Genomic DNA, 14,448 nt, shown 5'->3' on the forward strand with positions numbered 1-14,448 from the left:
GGTTGGTTGACTTTCCCAACAAATATGCTGCATTGATTTGCCAAATCATTTCTGATTCAGCAACAATGAGCATGTAAGTTAGGTCAATGAGGTTTTCGTCATGATCCATCATATAATACTTTCTTTTGAACTCATTATATGATTCAGGAAGTGACTGCAGAACCCAGTTCACAGCCAACTTATCAGGGAATGACGCACCCAACATTATCAGCCTATCGATGTGTGATTTCATTCCTAGAACGTGGGCCCATACGGGTTTACCATCTTCATGTTTCATTTCCAAAAGGGCTTTAGTGACATTGAACCTTTCAATTCTTCGATCTTGTGGGTTAGGGAGAATAATTGGAGGAGGTGGAGGAAGTGAATCATGATTTCTTGTTCCTCGATCGAATCGTGGAATATCATCTTCATGTGGAATGCTTGTTCCACGGGATTTGGGAAGACCATAGTTTTCGTACATTGACAATTACAAAACGGGAGAAAAATAAATTCAAGTTAGTTGATAGATTGAGTCCTTAATAAATCACCCAAATGAGATATTAAGGCTAGGACCCAACACAATATTCCACAACTCGGGAGAGGGATGTCGTAACCCAAATTGCAGAACATTTGAAGGTAAGTGAATGACGATTCAATAATTTTCCACCATGAAAAACGAAAAAGAAATTTAAGTTTTAAATCATTGAAAACTCCTAGATCCTTTGAGATTCATTGAACATTTCAATGGCATGTTTAAATCTCAATATGCCCCTCTAGTTTGTGACTGGGATGCCGAGGATCACAAAGCGAGTGTGAATAACCATGCAAACTTACATGGTGCCCTCACATGTTACAGTCACCTATTCGATGTGCCGGTAAACCACACACGCTCCACCGAACTATGACAAACATTGAGTCACCCTTTTCTACCTTTGCTTAGAACCATTTAGTGTGCCGGTAAACCACACACGATCCACTAACGTCTTTGCAAGGGTACAAAGTGTAATTTCATGGAATTGCATCAATTCACTTTTGCCTAAAGTAACTAAGATTGGGAATTTGTAAAACATTTAGTTACTTTTGTACTTCATTATACTTATAATGGAAGGTTCTGTCCTATCCTACCCGTTCGGCTAACGACCCTCCACTAGTCAAGAGTGCGGTGGGTAAGAGTGCATACCCATTCAATCGCCATTTTATAGGCAATTTCCTTAAACACCCCTTATAAACCAGCTTCGTGAATGAGGCCTACTAACGGTAAGACTGACTTTTACTCATACATATATATAATGTTAGACTTTTAATGTTATATATAGTATAGGGTGTATTTTACACTTTTAAAATACTAGGTGGTCAATTTTAACAATTATACTTTTAATTCAATTAATTTGTAAACCAAAACTTTTATGGATTTATTAAACCTCTTTTAATTATACACCTTAATTAATTAATAAAACCATAAGGGTGTGATATGAACTTTTCAAAAACAATACTAGGGTTTTAACATTCCTAAATTAAACCTTTAATCAACTTTTAAATTCCAAAACTTGAGGGCAAGTTTTTGAAACATTTCAAAACATTAGGGTATAGAATTTAAATATACATCAAAATTAAACTTTTAATCAATATTTAAATTCCAAAACTTGAGGGCAAGTGTTGAAACCTTTTCAAAACATTAGGGTTTCAACTATTTAAATTTCAAAACAAAAACTTTTGAGTTCAAATTTAAACTATAAAACCTAAAGGGGAAAATTGAAACTTTTCATAACACAGGGACCAAATAACAAATAATACAAATTAAACAATTAATTTTATCATTATCTATATTTGACCTGATTTCAATTTCTTGCAAAATAAGTTACCCAATTAATACAAATAATCAACTATAATCATATAAGGATGTCATTATCTAATCAATTGGTAATTATCTTTTGTTAAATCAAGGATATACTCATAAATATGTATAAAATAGGATTTTAATGACATAAAACAGATAAGGCAAGTATCCATAAGAAAAACAGAAAGAAATCCTGAAATCCCCTCTTTCTGACGCTCGAACTCGCCGAGTACCCTATGGACTCACCAAGTAGGGGCCTACTCGCCGAGTCCACAATGGGACTCGCCGCGTTCATCAGGCAGACTCACTAAAATCGAATTTTTCAAGCATGAACAAGTTAACAAGGCATCAATACAATAGAAACCAATCAAGGCTCTGATACCACTGATGGGTTTTAGCCATAAGAACATCCTATGTGCTCATACAAACCCTAATGCTTCGATCTAGGTTTCTCTATTGTACATTCAATTCATCCAAGACTATAAACCCTAGATCTAGTATATGATAACCAATATAACATATGAATAAGGGTTTAGATCATACCTTGATTGTTATGTAGCAATAACAATCTCAAATCCTCCTTGTAATGACTTCAGAAAGCTTAGAGTCACAAATGTCACTCCTCTAATGGTTCACAAACACCAAAAGCAAGAGGATGAAGAAGAGAAGAGAAGGAGGCTGCCCAAAACGTGTGGAAACCCTAATCAAATAGTTCACCACGTTTTTTAGCCTTAAGGGTCCTTTAAATAGTGAGGCTATTAGGGTTATCTAACAAGGAAACCCTAATTTGGATGCTTAAGCCCTAAGCAACCCATGGACTCCTTTCCTTAAAGGCCTTGAACGATTTCTAATGGGTTTCCTCATAGAATTCGTCCACTCCTTTAATATGGAGTCCATTAGCTCAATATTAAACTATCATACAATTGACAGTTCTAGTCCCTTAAGTTTACTTAATGTCTTTTAGTCACAAACTTAATTCTTATTAATTATTGACTAATATTAATTAAACAATATGATTTCTCCTTTAATATATTATTCTCATAATATATTAATAAATCACATTTAATCCTTTCTCTCCATAATTCATCCTATCAAGTTGCTTTGGTGAAGGCAACCGAAAAGGACCATGCACCATCGGGTCAAGTACATACCAAAATAGTTATGGACTTAGACACTAATCCAACATATGTGACAACCGTCAATATCCGGTCAAGTCAAAGTCAAATAAAGTCAACAAGTCAAACCGGTCGACTCACTTAGCCCGTGGATTCTAGGGCTTACGTTAGGTAATTACTTCACAACTCGCTATTCTAATAAGAAGTCATAAATTGAAAAGTACGTACATCTAGATCTCCTTAACCAAAAACTGTAGTAAGTAACGAACCAAACCGATAAAACAATGTTCCATACTCATCGGGAGTGTGTAAGATCCTTAAACGAGGCTTAACGGGGCTTACGGACCTTGCATTGTGAAGCCGGACACTCACAAATGTCACACACGAAACATCTTTCAATCGTTTTTACTCTATCTCTCTTTATTGAGAATCTCTCCCAAATCTCTCCAAGAATGTGGAATCTCTCCCAAGTCTCTCTCCATATGTGAAATCTCTCCCAAATCTCTGTTTGTATGAGAAATCTCTCCAAGATTGTAAAATCTCTCCAAAATCTCTCCCGAAACCTCTCTTGAAATTTTTATAAACAATTGGGGCATTCCGATACTTGGTTTGATGAGAAACCACTCAAAGAGAGGAGATAGTTTGGAAAATAGCTCCTTTGGGCCAAAGCCTCTCTATAGGGGCCAAGTCCTCTTGGATCCGAGGCCTCTTAAGCCGAGTCCGAGGTCCCTGAGTAGCTGCAGCCATCCAGCCGAAGCCCAGAGCCGCAGCCGTCAAGACCGCAGCCACCGACCGCAGCCGCATGGAGCAGCCCGCATCCGAGGTTCGCTTCCGGTTCTCCTGACTTCGGACCGCAGCGCCTCCTTTCTTCATCCGCGGCTAAGCTTCCCTCCTACTCGGACCGCACCCAGGCGACTAAGCCACTTCGATTCTTGACTGCTGAGCCCGAGACCTCGCCCACTACTTCGGATTTTCACACATTGCACCCGGTTTTCAATATTATTAACATTTTAAGCCCGTTTTTCATCCTTTTAACGTGGGATTTTCTCCAAAAAAAACATATTTTAACATATAAGACCCTAAATATTCATAATTTAAATATATTTTTATGGAAATATCTATCTAAGAATAAAATCTAGTGAGTGAATAATTGAGGTGGAGTGTTGACTTTAGCTTAGTGTTAGACACAAGCAACCACCCCCATACCCACTCAATGACTAAGCCACACCTCTCCACCATACCTGGTCATTCAAGGGTACTTTCCCCACCATTTTACCAGCCATACGCTTAGTCAAAGGCTGAAAACCCACCCTCTCTCCTCACTCTCCCTCATTTCTTTCATTTCCACCAAAGATCAAACACATCTTTTCTCTCTTTTTCTCTCATACAATTTTGAGATTTCCAAGTCATTTGTCAAGCTTTCCATCTTCATTTAGTAAGTATCATCACTCTCCTTATGATTATTACATGCCTTTTATTCAAATCATTGATTCCTTACACAAACTCCATCATTATTGTGTTAGATTCTTGAATCTTCAAAGCAATTCTTCAAGTCTTCTTGAGTTGAACACTTCACTTCTTCAACATTCACTCACTGAAATCATATAAGGTGAGTTCATACCCCTATATTTTCATGTTTTCTTAAGCTTTTAGGGGGGGGAATACAAGTCAAAACACTAAGAACATAACTAAAATTTTCTATCAGCTTTCATCAGAAAAGTTGGACTCCATTCACGGACTATTTTGGACAACTTAAACATTTTCATTTTCAAAACTGCTTTAGTTGCAAGTAGCTCTAGTTCTTATCTTTAAAATGAATACTTGCACATCTCCATATGATTTTTCTACAATTTATGGTGATTTGTACAAAACTGTCTATCATTTCAAACATCAATCCGGACCAGTCTGTGATTATGGACTTGTTCACACAAGTTGGAGGTATTTAAAAATCATGATAAAAATTATGAGTAAACTAGACACATTTAAGGAACTCTCAGTATTTACGGATTCAGTTTTCGACCTCGTATGATTTTTCTATGATCTTTCTAAAACAGTGTAGAAAAGTTAAAAACTACTTAACAGCTTATAACTTTCAACATACTTTGTAACATGTTGAGCAAAGTGTTAAATCTTTGATGACTTCATATTTTACATGTATTTCTTGTAGTGGTATAATTATATAATAGTAAATACTCACCGAATTGTAAGAATCCTCCATCATTAGCATTAGTATAAAACAAAGCAAGATAAACATAGTTATACTATGCTATACATTCGACTTACATAGAAAAGGGTTCTTATACACCACAAACAAACATACTAAACTATAATAGGTATAGTTAGGTTGCATGTACATTTCAAACATTTCAATAAACTATAATAGGTGTAGTTTATGATCATTTACATTATAAAAGGTTTTCACACGAAAATGGGTACGAATACAAAGTACCGGTTTTATACAAAAAGGGGTACAGATACAAAGTACCAAGTTTTCATACAAAAAAGGGTACAGATACAAAGTACCAGGTTTTCATACAAAAAGGGTACAAATACAAAGTACTGGTTTTATACGAAAAGGGGTACAAATACAAAGTACCGGTTTTATACAAAAAGGGGTACAAATACAAACTACCAGGTTTTCATACAAAAAGGGGTACAGATACTAAGTACCACGTTCACATAAAATAGTTATTATGATATTAAAACTTTATTTCATCTAGAATTGTTAGACTTCAGCTATAATCGTTGAGCATATATGCTAGAGTCGTATAAGAATTTAGTCTGGATCAGCTTAGAATTGGTGGGCCCGCCTCATCTCTTGTTCCTCGTTGGGTTGTGGACCTAGGGCAGACCCACTATATTCAATGTTTTATCTAACTCAAATCTTATATAACTTATATACGTTGGACGATTATAGGAGAAATCTACGGCTCTTTCTAGGGTTCATTATCATCTAATATATGAATGTTCTTTTCACACTTAACTAAGAAAATATTGGATTTTTTGGAAATCAAACTCTATTGCTTTTACAAGGAAATCGGTTTCTTCCTAAAACAAAACTCTTATGAACTCACCAACTTAATTGTTTACACTTTTTCAAAACTACTTGTATTCTCAGGAAATCAGTGAAACAGGAAACATCAGCGCTTTGAGGATGGGACGTTAAATCGTCAAACAATCTATTTTGTTATCATAATGTAATTGATTTTGAAACATGTAAACATATACATTGGTGTAACTTTTTCAATTATATTTATGATGGTTGTATTTACTTTGAGTACTAATATACACGTTGTTGTGATACTATACATGAAGTCCACTACCCCCGGACGTTTCCGTTATCCTTGGTTTGGGGGTGTGACAAACGCTTACAAGGGCCAACCCAAATCCAAGTCAAATTCAAGGTCAAACCCTGGTCAAAGTCAACTTTTGATTGACTCGACTCGCCGATTTGGTCCACCAACTCGCCGAGTCCCCTCGTCCCCTTACTGCCATAATCTCGTCCTTACTCGTCGAGTCTAGCTAGAGCTTGATGAGTTCACCTTCAACAACACCTTTTGACTATCTTCAACTGACTCGCCGAGTTCGTTATTAAACTCGCCGAGTTCGTTATTGAACTCGCCGAGTTTATCTTCATCCGAATGAATGAGTCTAGCCTCTGACTCGCCGAGTCCTTCTTCATGAGGTTGGGACATTGCTTTGGACTCCCCGAGTCTGCTCATACACTCGCCGAGTCCTATGATTTCCAAGTCCAAAACAATCCCCTAGCAAGCTGAGTGTTCCTTCCACTCAACCAAAACCATTTCCAGAAGATGATTTGGGGAAAAAGCGTCCCGACTTGCTGAGTCACCCAAGTGACTTGCTGAGTCCCTCTTTTTCCAAAACGATACAGTCGATTATAATGGGTCTTAATGCATCAAAACTATAGATCTGGCCTCCTAGGATCCCTTTTTCATGTAAAGCTACAAACTTGATGTCCATGCATGGGGCTTTTGGCTCAAAAATCCATAATGTGACATCCCCATTTTCATGTCCAGAAAAGACCGATTTTGTTTATGCTTTATAAAAATCAGAGTACCTCTTTTAATAAAAATGTTGCGGAATTTGTTCCCAGTAAAACATGTTAAATACGTTATCAAAGTATTTCCGAAGAAAAGTATTTTTATTCATTTTAAAACATTTGGGATGTCATCGTCAATACAAAAACATAAGCATAAACATAACTTACATTCATTATCACTAGTGATTTATATCTCCTAAATCTCAGTGTAATGTGACTTCATATCAACATCTGTGATATAAATAAGTTGAGTGGGTCAGGTTGGAAAACCTGGTGAGTACAAGGATCTATCCTAAGAGTCATCTATCCTGCATTCGTTTAGTCCGAAGTCCCTTGCTTCTAGGGTTATAGGACTAGCACTAAATCCATAGCTACCAATTCTCGTTCGTAAAGCACTAATTCCATAGTTGCTATAGTTTATTCGTTGGGTACTAAACCCATAACTACCAGTGTTTATCTAATAGGTACTAAGTCCATAGCTACCAATTCCTAACATGTACTAAGTCCATAGCTACCAGTGTTTGTCCAATAGGCACTAAGTCCATAGCTATTGATGTTATTTATTAGGCACTAAGTCTATAGCTTCCTATGTTTACTCACATCATCTTTTATCTCTCATCATTCATCTACCCATGTCATACCCAACATATTTGTATGTATAAAATACGTATATAGTTTAAATCATTTAAAACATGTATAAAAACGTTCATCCAGCATAGACAGCAAGTATTCAGATAATATGCACACATAGCACGTAGTTTATATAAAATACTTCATATATATGTGTAAGATGAAAGTAACTATGATCCCACTTGTTAAGGTGGTGACTCGGCACTTAGATAGCACTTCGTTACTTCTTAAAACAATTTCCTTCGACAAAACCTAGTATCATTACCACTAGTGTTTAGTCTAATATTCACCGAGGCTAATTAATAGTCTAGCTGTTATTATTATTATATATAAGCATTAAACAACACTATATAACTCATAATAATAGCCCAAATAATTATTATAAGTTCCGAATAACGTTACTTTAATTAAATAAAAGCTACATTAAAAATTGTGTAGGCGTAGCTCACTTACAACGGGTTTTATAGAAAACCTGGCTTCGCTGGAGCAGCATTCCCGAGCCGAAAGGCTCTTCTTCTCGAAGCCATCGGGCGCTCCGGGGGTTCCGCCTCGTGCTAGGGAGGATCCCTAGGCTTTTCGGGGGGGTTTTGGGGGCTAGAGAGAGGTCCTAGAGAGAGAGGAAGAAGTAGGAATGTGTCAGAATAAATGGAGGCCTCACCACTTATTTATAGGGCCTGGAGGAAGGCTCACATCATGAATCTCTTGATGTTCACGTCGTGAGTGAGCTTGGGCTCCAAGTCACAGCCTGGTGCTGACACGTGGCATCGCACACAGGGTGGAAATCAGTCGATTTTAAAAAATTCATAACTTTCCCATACGAGTTCCGTTTTTGACATTCTTTATATCCACACCTAGATAAAAAAAAAAAACAAGATCTACAACTTTAATTTAGACTCTGTCGGCTAATTATCGACCGATTTTAAATTTAATAGTAGGAGGTGTTTAGACTGTTAAATGACAGCGAAGAGTTCGTAACTCCTTCATACGGACTTTGTTTTCGTCTGTCATTTTACCGTTGAGTTCCTATTAATGAGATCTTCAACTCTCATTTAGGTCGCGTAAGCCAAAAACCGCTCGAACTAAAATTTGAGTTTCGGGTCGTGCACTGCTAAGCCGAATCTTAGAAAAATCATAACTTCCTCATACGAAGTCAGATTTGGGCGTTCTTTTGAGGGATGTTCTTGGTTTAACGTCTACTACAACTTTGGTTTATATTACTAAGGCCAAAAAGTCTTCTATCGTAAATTCATTATTTTACGTCGCCCGGTGTCGTGCCGGTTTTACCGAAAAACTTCAACGGGCCATAACTTCTTCGTTATAACTCGGATTTCGGAGCTCTTTATATGTACGGAACCCTTGAGACATATTCTAAAACTTTTAAGATTATTTATTCTAAATATTCTTTTGTCGAAAAGTTGTTTTCGACCCTTATTATCTCTATATTGACTAGCCCGGATCTACGGGCGTTACACATAAAAAGGGGTTTATATGAAGCATGGGTCTCCCATGGCCATAAATTTGGCACCTTTATGCCATGGGAACCCTCAATGGTTCCAAATCTGAAGTCCTTATCCCAAAATTGTGGTTGCATCCATGAATGGCTCCAAAATAGCATCCAAGAACCATAAGTTACTCCAAAAAGAGTATATAATGAAAGGAGAAGCAACATCTAGACTTTTTACCTCCAACAAACAGGAAATGAAGCAAAATCTCTAGATCTCCTTGCTCCTTATGAAATCCCAAGCTCCTTCTTCTTCTCTTCAACTTTCTAACTTGCACAAAATGGCACAAAAAGCTCAAAATTACTCAAAAACGGTTAGGGTTTCGTGGGGATGGTCTGAGGGTGTTGGAGGCTACAAAGGGAACCACTTAAGGTGTTTAAATAGGGTGTAAACCCTAAATATTAGGGTTTTGTCCAAACAGCTCCTACTCGTCGATTCGGTCTCCCGACTCGTCGAGTAGGTCACTTAAAATCCGTGCATAATGTCGAGTCTACTCGACGAGTCGGGCCTTCAACTCGCCGAGTCCCAGAGTAAAATACAATAATACTTGGAATTAAATACATGTTAGGAACCGGGTGTTACACGAATCTTATTCCATAAGTACTCATGAATACTGCACCAAACTTGTGCTATGTCTAAATGCCTTTAGACAATATACAGACAGATTCATGACAGTCTTGCCTCAGTACCTACTTCCAAAGTATGATCGATTGTGGATGTTTGAATAACCTAGTTATTCGGGAAGTCAAAATATGCAAAGTGAAACACAATAATAATTGAATCCAATATGGTCTCAAAACTTTTGAATATAAATAAAACACCTTTTATTTAATCACCCTATTGATTACACATTATTCATTGTATAATGTTTCGATTTATCAACTAAATACTTGAATTACAACAATAGCCATCCCATGCTCCAAGCATGCACACTATGTTTTCCTATGGTCCTTACTTTGTGAAATAGATCAATTGTAAACATTTCCAATGACACTCATTTTACAATTCCAAATCCTTATTGTAAGTGTAAGAACACCAAGTCCTTGCCACTTGTTGTAATCTGTTAGATTCTAATCCCATATGCAGTGATCCTTTTGTAATTACTATGCACAAAAGTCATAGAGACTTGGAAACAGACATTACAAAGTATTCCCTTTTGACATTGGTTACTGGACCAATTCCATGGAAGCGAAGTCTTATATTCAAAGTGCATTCCTTTGAACATCCTTCTTGCATAGAAGTTCTAACTTACTTATAGATTCTTGATATCTAACTCCCATTATTGAAACTTTTCCATAATTGCCATATGACTATCCATTCTTAATAGAATCATATCTATTCAAAATTATACCAATAAGGTTCATACATTACTATACTTCCAATTGCCCACAAGTGACCAATCCTTAGTGAACCTTGGATTGTCGTTAGCAATTGTTTAACCACTTTAATCATATCTAGTTCTAGTCCTTTTTCCCTCTTAAATCCCTAGGCATTTGGAAAATTAGGACATGAGAATATTATAGCATGTGCAATCGATCCTATATCCAAAGCATATGGGACACGATTTATAATGTCTTACATAAAGACCTGATACTTTACCAGCCTCTTGCTATAACATTTCCATATATAGAATTTCCTTATGTCGAACCTTTTCAACATAACATTCATATATGTCCTTGACTAAATTTGATTAAAATCACACAATCTAAACTTTTAGATTTTAAATGAAGTATAAGTTCCTCTCCCTTAATTATAGCAAAACAACTTTTCAAACTCTACAACTTTGCGAATTGAAACTTTTGTTTTCTATAATTAATATTGCTAACTCGCAACACTTACCATAATAATGAAGCTCCCGCTAGCATAATAATTATTATCTTACTAGCATAACATTTATGCTCCAACTAGCTTTGACATGTACCCAGAAATAAGTTGGACTTCTAGAAATCAATACTTGTTGGCTTTCTTACCAAAGTTCAGATTTCTGATACGAGATGCTTTGATAAGCCTTTATCTAAGCTCACACACCTTTTATTAGAAAGCGCATATGTGTGTCTAAACTATTCAGAACTTACAACAATAAGTTCTGAATGTTCAAACTATTTGCCATTTCTCACAACTCAAACTATGAAGAGGGATGTCGTAATCATAATCGAACTTGAGAATGCAAATATCACAATTGCTATCTCCTTAAAACCTACTTAGTGAAAGCGTTTCCTCACAATCATTTTCATGAATTGGAGAGAAACCTTATGACACTTAGATATTATGGTGTATGTGTTCCTATCCATGTGAATTTGTCATGATCATAATCACAAGACAAGGTTAGTGACAAATCCAAACTCATATGGACTGAATTTGTTCAATTTTAATTTCTTGCCACCTGGAAGCTCAAAGGCCTACCATTGCTTCGAAGTTGTTATGTAAGAAATTGAGTACTCATAGAACTTGCATGCATAGTCAAATTTAACTGGAATGGGCACAGATGCAAAAATATTTCAACACGATAGGTTACAAACCTCAATTCGTGTGCTAGTGATTAACAATAGGTTTATTCTTGATTAGTTCTTGAAGCTTTTCAAGAACTTTAAGACTCCCACTGACATATTGACATATAAGACTCTCTTTGTCAAGAAACATTACTTAACAAACAAATATTCAAGAGTTAGTGTGGTTTCTTATCAAGACAAAACACTTCACACAGTTAGTCTTAGTTGGTCTTTGTCTTAACCAAGACATCACAATTTACCAATTTCAAATGTCCAAGAGTAAGAAACATTTTACTCTACATTTGATAAGTGTTATAAACCTTTCTTAAGATTATGTCACTCAATTTACAATCTTAGAGTATGACTCTAAGACTTGATTTTGGAACGAAGTATGATTCACCTTTTGATTTAACGATTTCAACAATTCCTGATTTCTCTTCTTAGCCATACAAGTGCACTAAGGTGTCCTTAGAGGATCAATTGTGATATGGTTTTCATAATCGCTAAGATGATCATAAAACACAATACTAAAGTACTCTCATTTCCTTTCAGATTGGAGAAACTTTTATCTTTCTGCCTAATTTGATTTTTCTTATTCGTTCTGCTCTACATTGAAACTTTTCCAATGACTCAGAATTACACTTAAACTTGTAAGTATAACCATATTTACTAAATTTTAGTAAATCATGACGAATAGTCTTATTGTTCTTTGTGGTGAACCTGGCCAGTAGACAACCAAGCGTACCCGATCCCCTAGTCCTTCACTTGACTCACATATACATATGAACAAGGAATCAATCTTAATTTCCCAAAGATGAAGGTTCTCATCCATCACACAATACAAGTTGCACGATTCCAAGTTTCTGGGTAATCGAAACTTGGGTGATAAGAATCCTTCCTTATTTGGTAAATTATGACACTACCACAAACGAAAGAATCAAATCCATATTGCTAAATTAGAAGCATACAAACATCAATTTTCCCAAATGCCATTGCAAGGAAATACAAATAGGATATAATCAAAATTTCTCTATATTTATAAAATGCGGAACACTTTGGCTTACAATGCAAGTACATATGAAAAACTATGTTTCAAAATATTCCTAAGCAATCTATCATAACTCCTAGCATCAGCTCAAAAATCCGATCATCGAACCATGCGATGGAAATCCATCTCTTCGCGATCAAACTCATCATGCTTTTCCTTGAAGCTTCCTTTGATCCTACAAACCATCAAAATGTAATCTTATCACATCATGTATTAAGAATCTACCAATAAGAACTTAATAGTGTTAGATAGTTGACTTACCTGAAGCAGAGTCAAACTTTTTGACTTTACCATCCTTATGATCCTTCAGGTAGACACGGAAGCTTTACAACCAATGCCCCTTCTCTTGGCAATAGAAACATATGGACTCTTTGGCAATGGAACACGAGACAATCTCAGACTCAGCCTTTCCCTTTCCCTTGGAAAGAGAAATCTTTTCTAGACTTCCAATGTTTCCACTATCAATGTCCATGGATGTTTGGAAAGTAGATCTTCCAATCCAATTTGCTTTACCAGTGCGCCAAATCATTTTTTATTCAGCAAAAATTAGCAAATAGGTAAGGTCGATAAGGGACATGTTGCGGTCTGTCATATAGGAATCTTTAATGAACTCACTATATGACTTAGGAAGTGACTTAAGAACCAAGTCAGCAACAAACTTCCTCGACACAACAACGCTTAACATTCCAAGCCTGTCAATGTGAGACTTCATCTCCAAGACATGTGCACACTCAGACCTTTCATCTTCATGTTTTCTTGCCAATAGGGCTTGAGTAGCCTTGAACTTTTCAAGTCTTTGAACTTGTGGGTTAGGGAGAATTGTTGGAGGAGGTGGAGGAAGTGAAGTTCCACTATAGGAAGAATAAGGGATTAATCTTTCACCTTGATTGTCTTGTGGAATATCATCTTTATGTGGAAAGCTTTTTCAACCAAGATAAGGAAAACCATAGTGTTCTGACCTAGACATATATATAGGAGAAAGTCAAGTTAGTTGATTTAAGTCCTTAATATAACACCAAAAATGAAATATCAAGGCTAGGACCCAACACAATATTTAACAATTCAGAAGAGGGATGTCGTAATCCAATTGCAAAATATTTTGTGGTAGGTAAATGACGATTTACCAATTTCCACCATGAAAAACGTAATTGATTATTAACTTTTAAATGAATTGAATTTCTAGATCTTTTGAGATTCATTGAACTTTTCAATGGCATGTTTAAATATCGATTGTGCCCTTCAACTTTGTGACTGGGACGTTGAGGATCACAAACAAGGTGTGAATAACCATGCAAATGTGTTTGGTACTCTTTATGTTACAGAGCACCTAATCAATGTGCCGGTTAACCACACATGCTCCATTGATCTATGATTAACATCAAGCTACCCTTTGCCACACATTTTCAGTCCCAGATTAGTGTGTCGGTTAACCACCCACGCTCCACTAACGACTTAACAAGGTGCAAAGTGCAATTTCATGGGTTAGCACCAAATTCACATTTTTCCTAAGTAACTAGGATTGGGAATTTATAAGTGTTTAGTTACTTGGTATTTTCATTATACTTTTAAAGAGAATTAATGTCCTATCCTACCCGTTCGGATAACGACCCACCACCAGTCAAGGAAGCGGTGGGTGAGAGTGAACACTCATTAAACCTCCATTTTACATGCAGTAACTTTATACTCCTTATAGACCGGCTTCGTGAATGATGTCTACTAACGGTAAGACTGACTTTTAACTTGTACATATATAATATATTAGACTTTTAATTTTATATAGTATAAGGG

This window comes from Lactuca serriola, chromosome 3 (assembly GCF_051521515.1).
Source record: "Lactuca serriola cultivar US96UC23 chromosome 3, Lser_US96UC23_V15, whole genome shotgun sequence".
In the NCBI taxonomy this organism is placed as follows: Eukaryota; Viridiplantae; Streptophyta; class Magnoliopsida; order Asterales; family Asteraceae; genus Lactuca; species Lactuca serriola.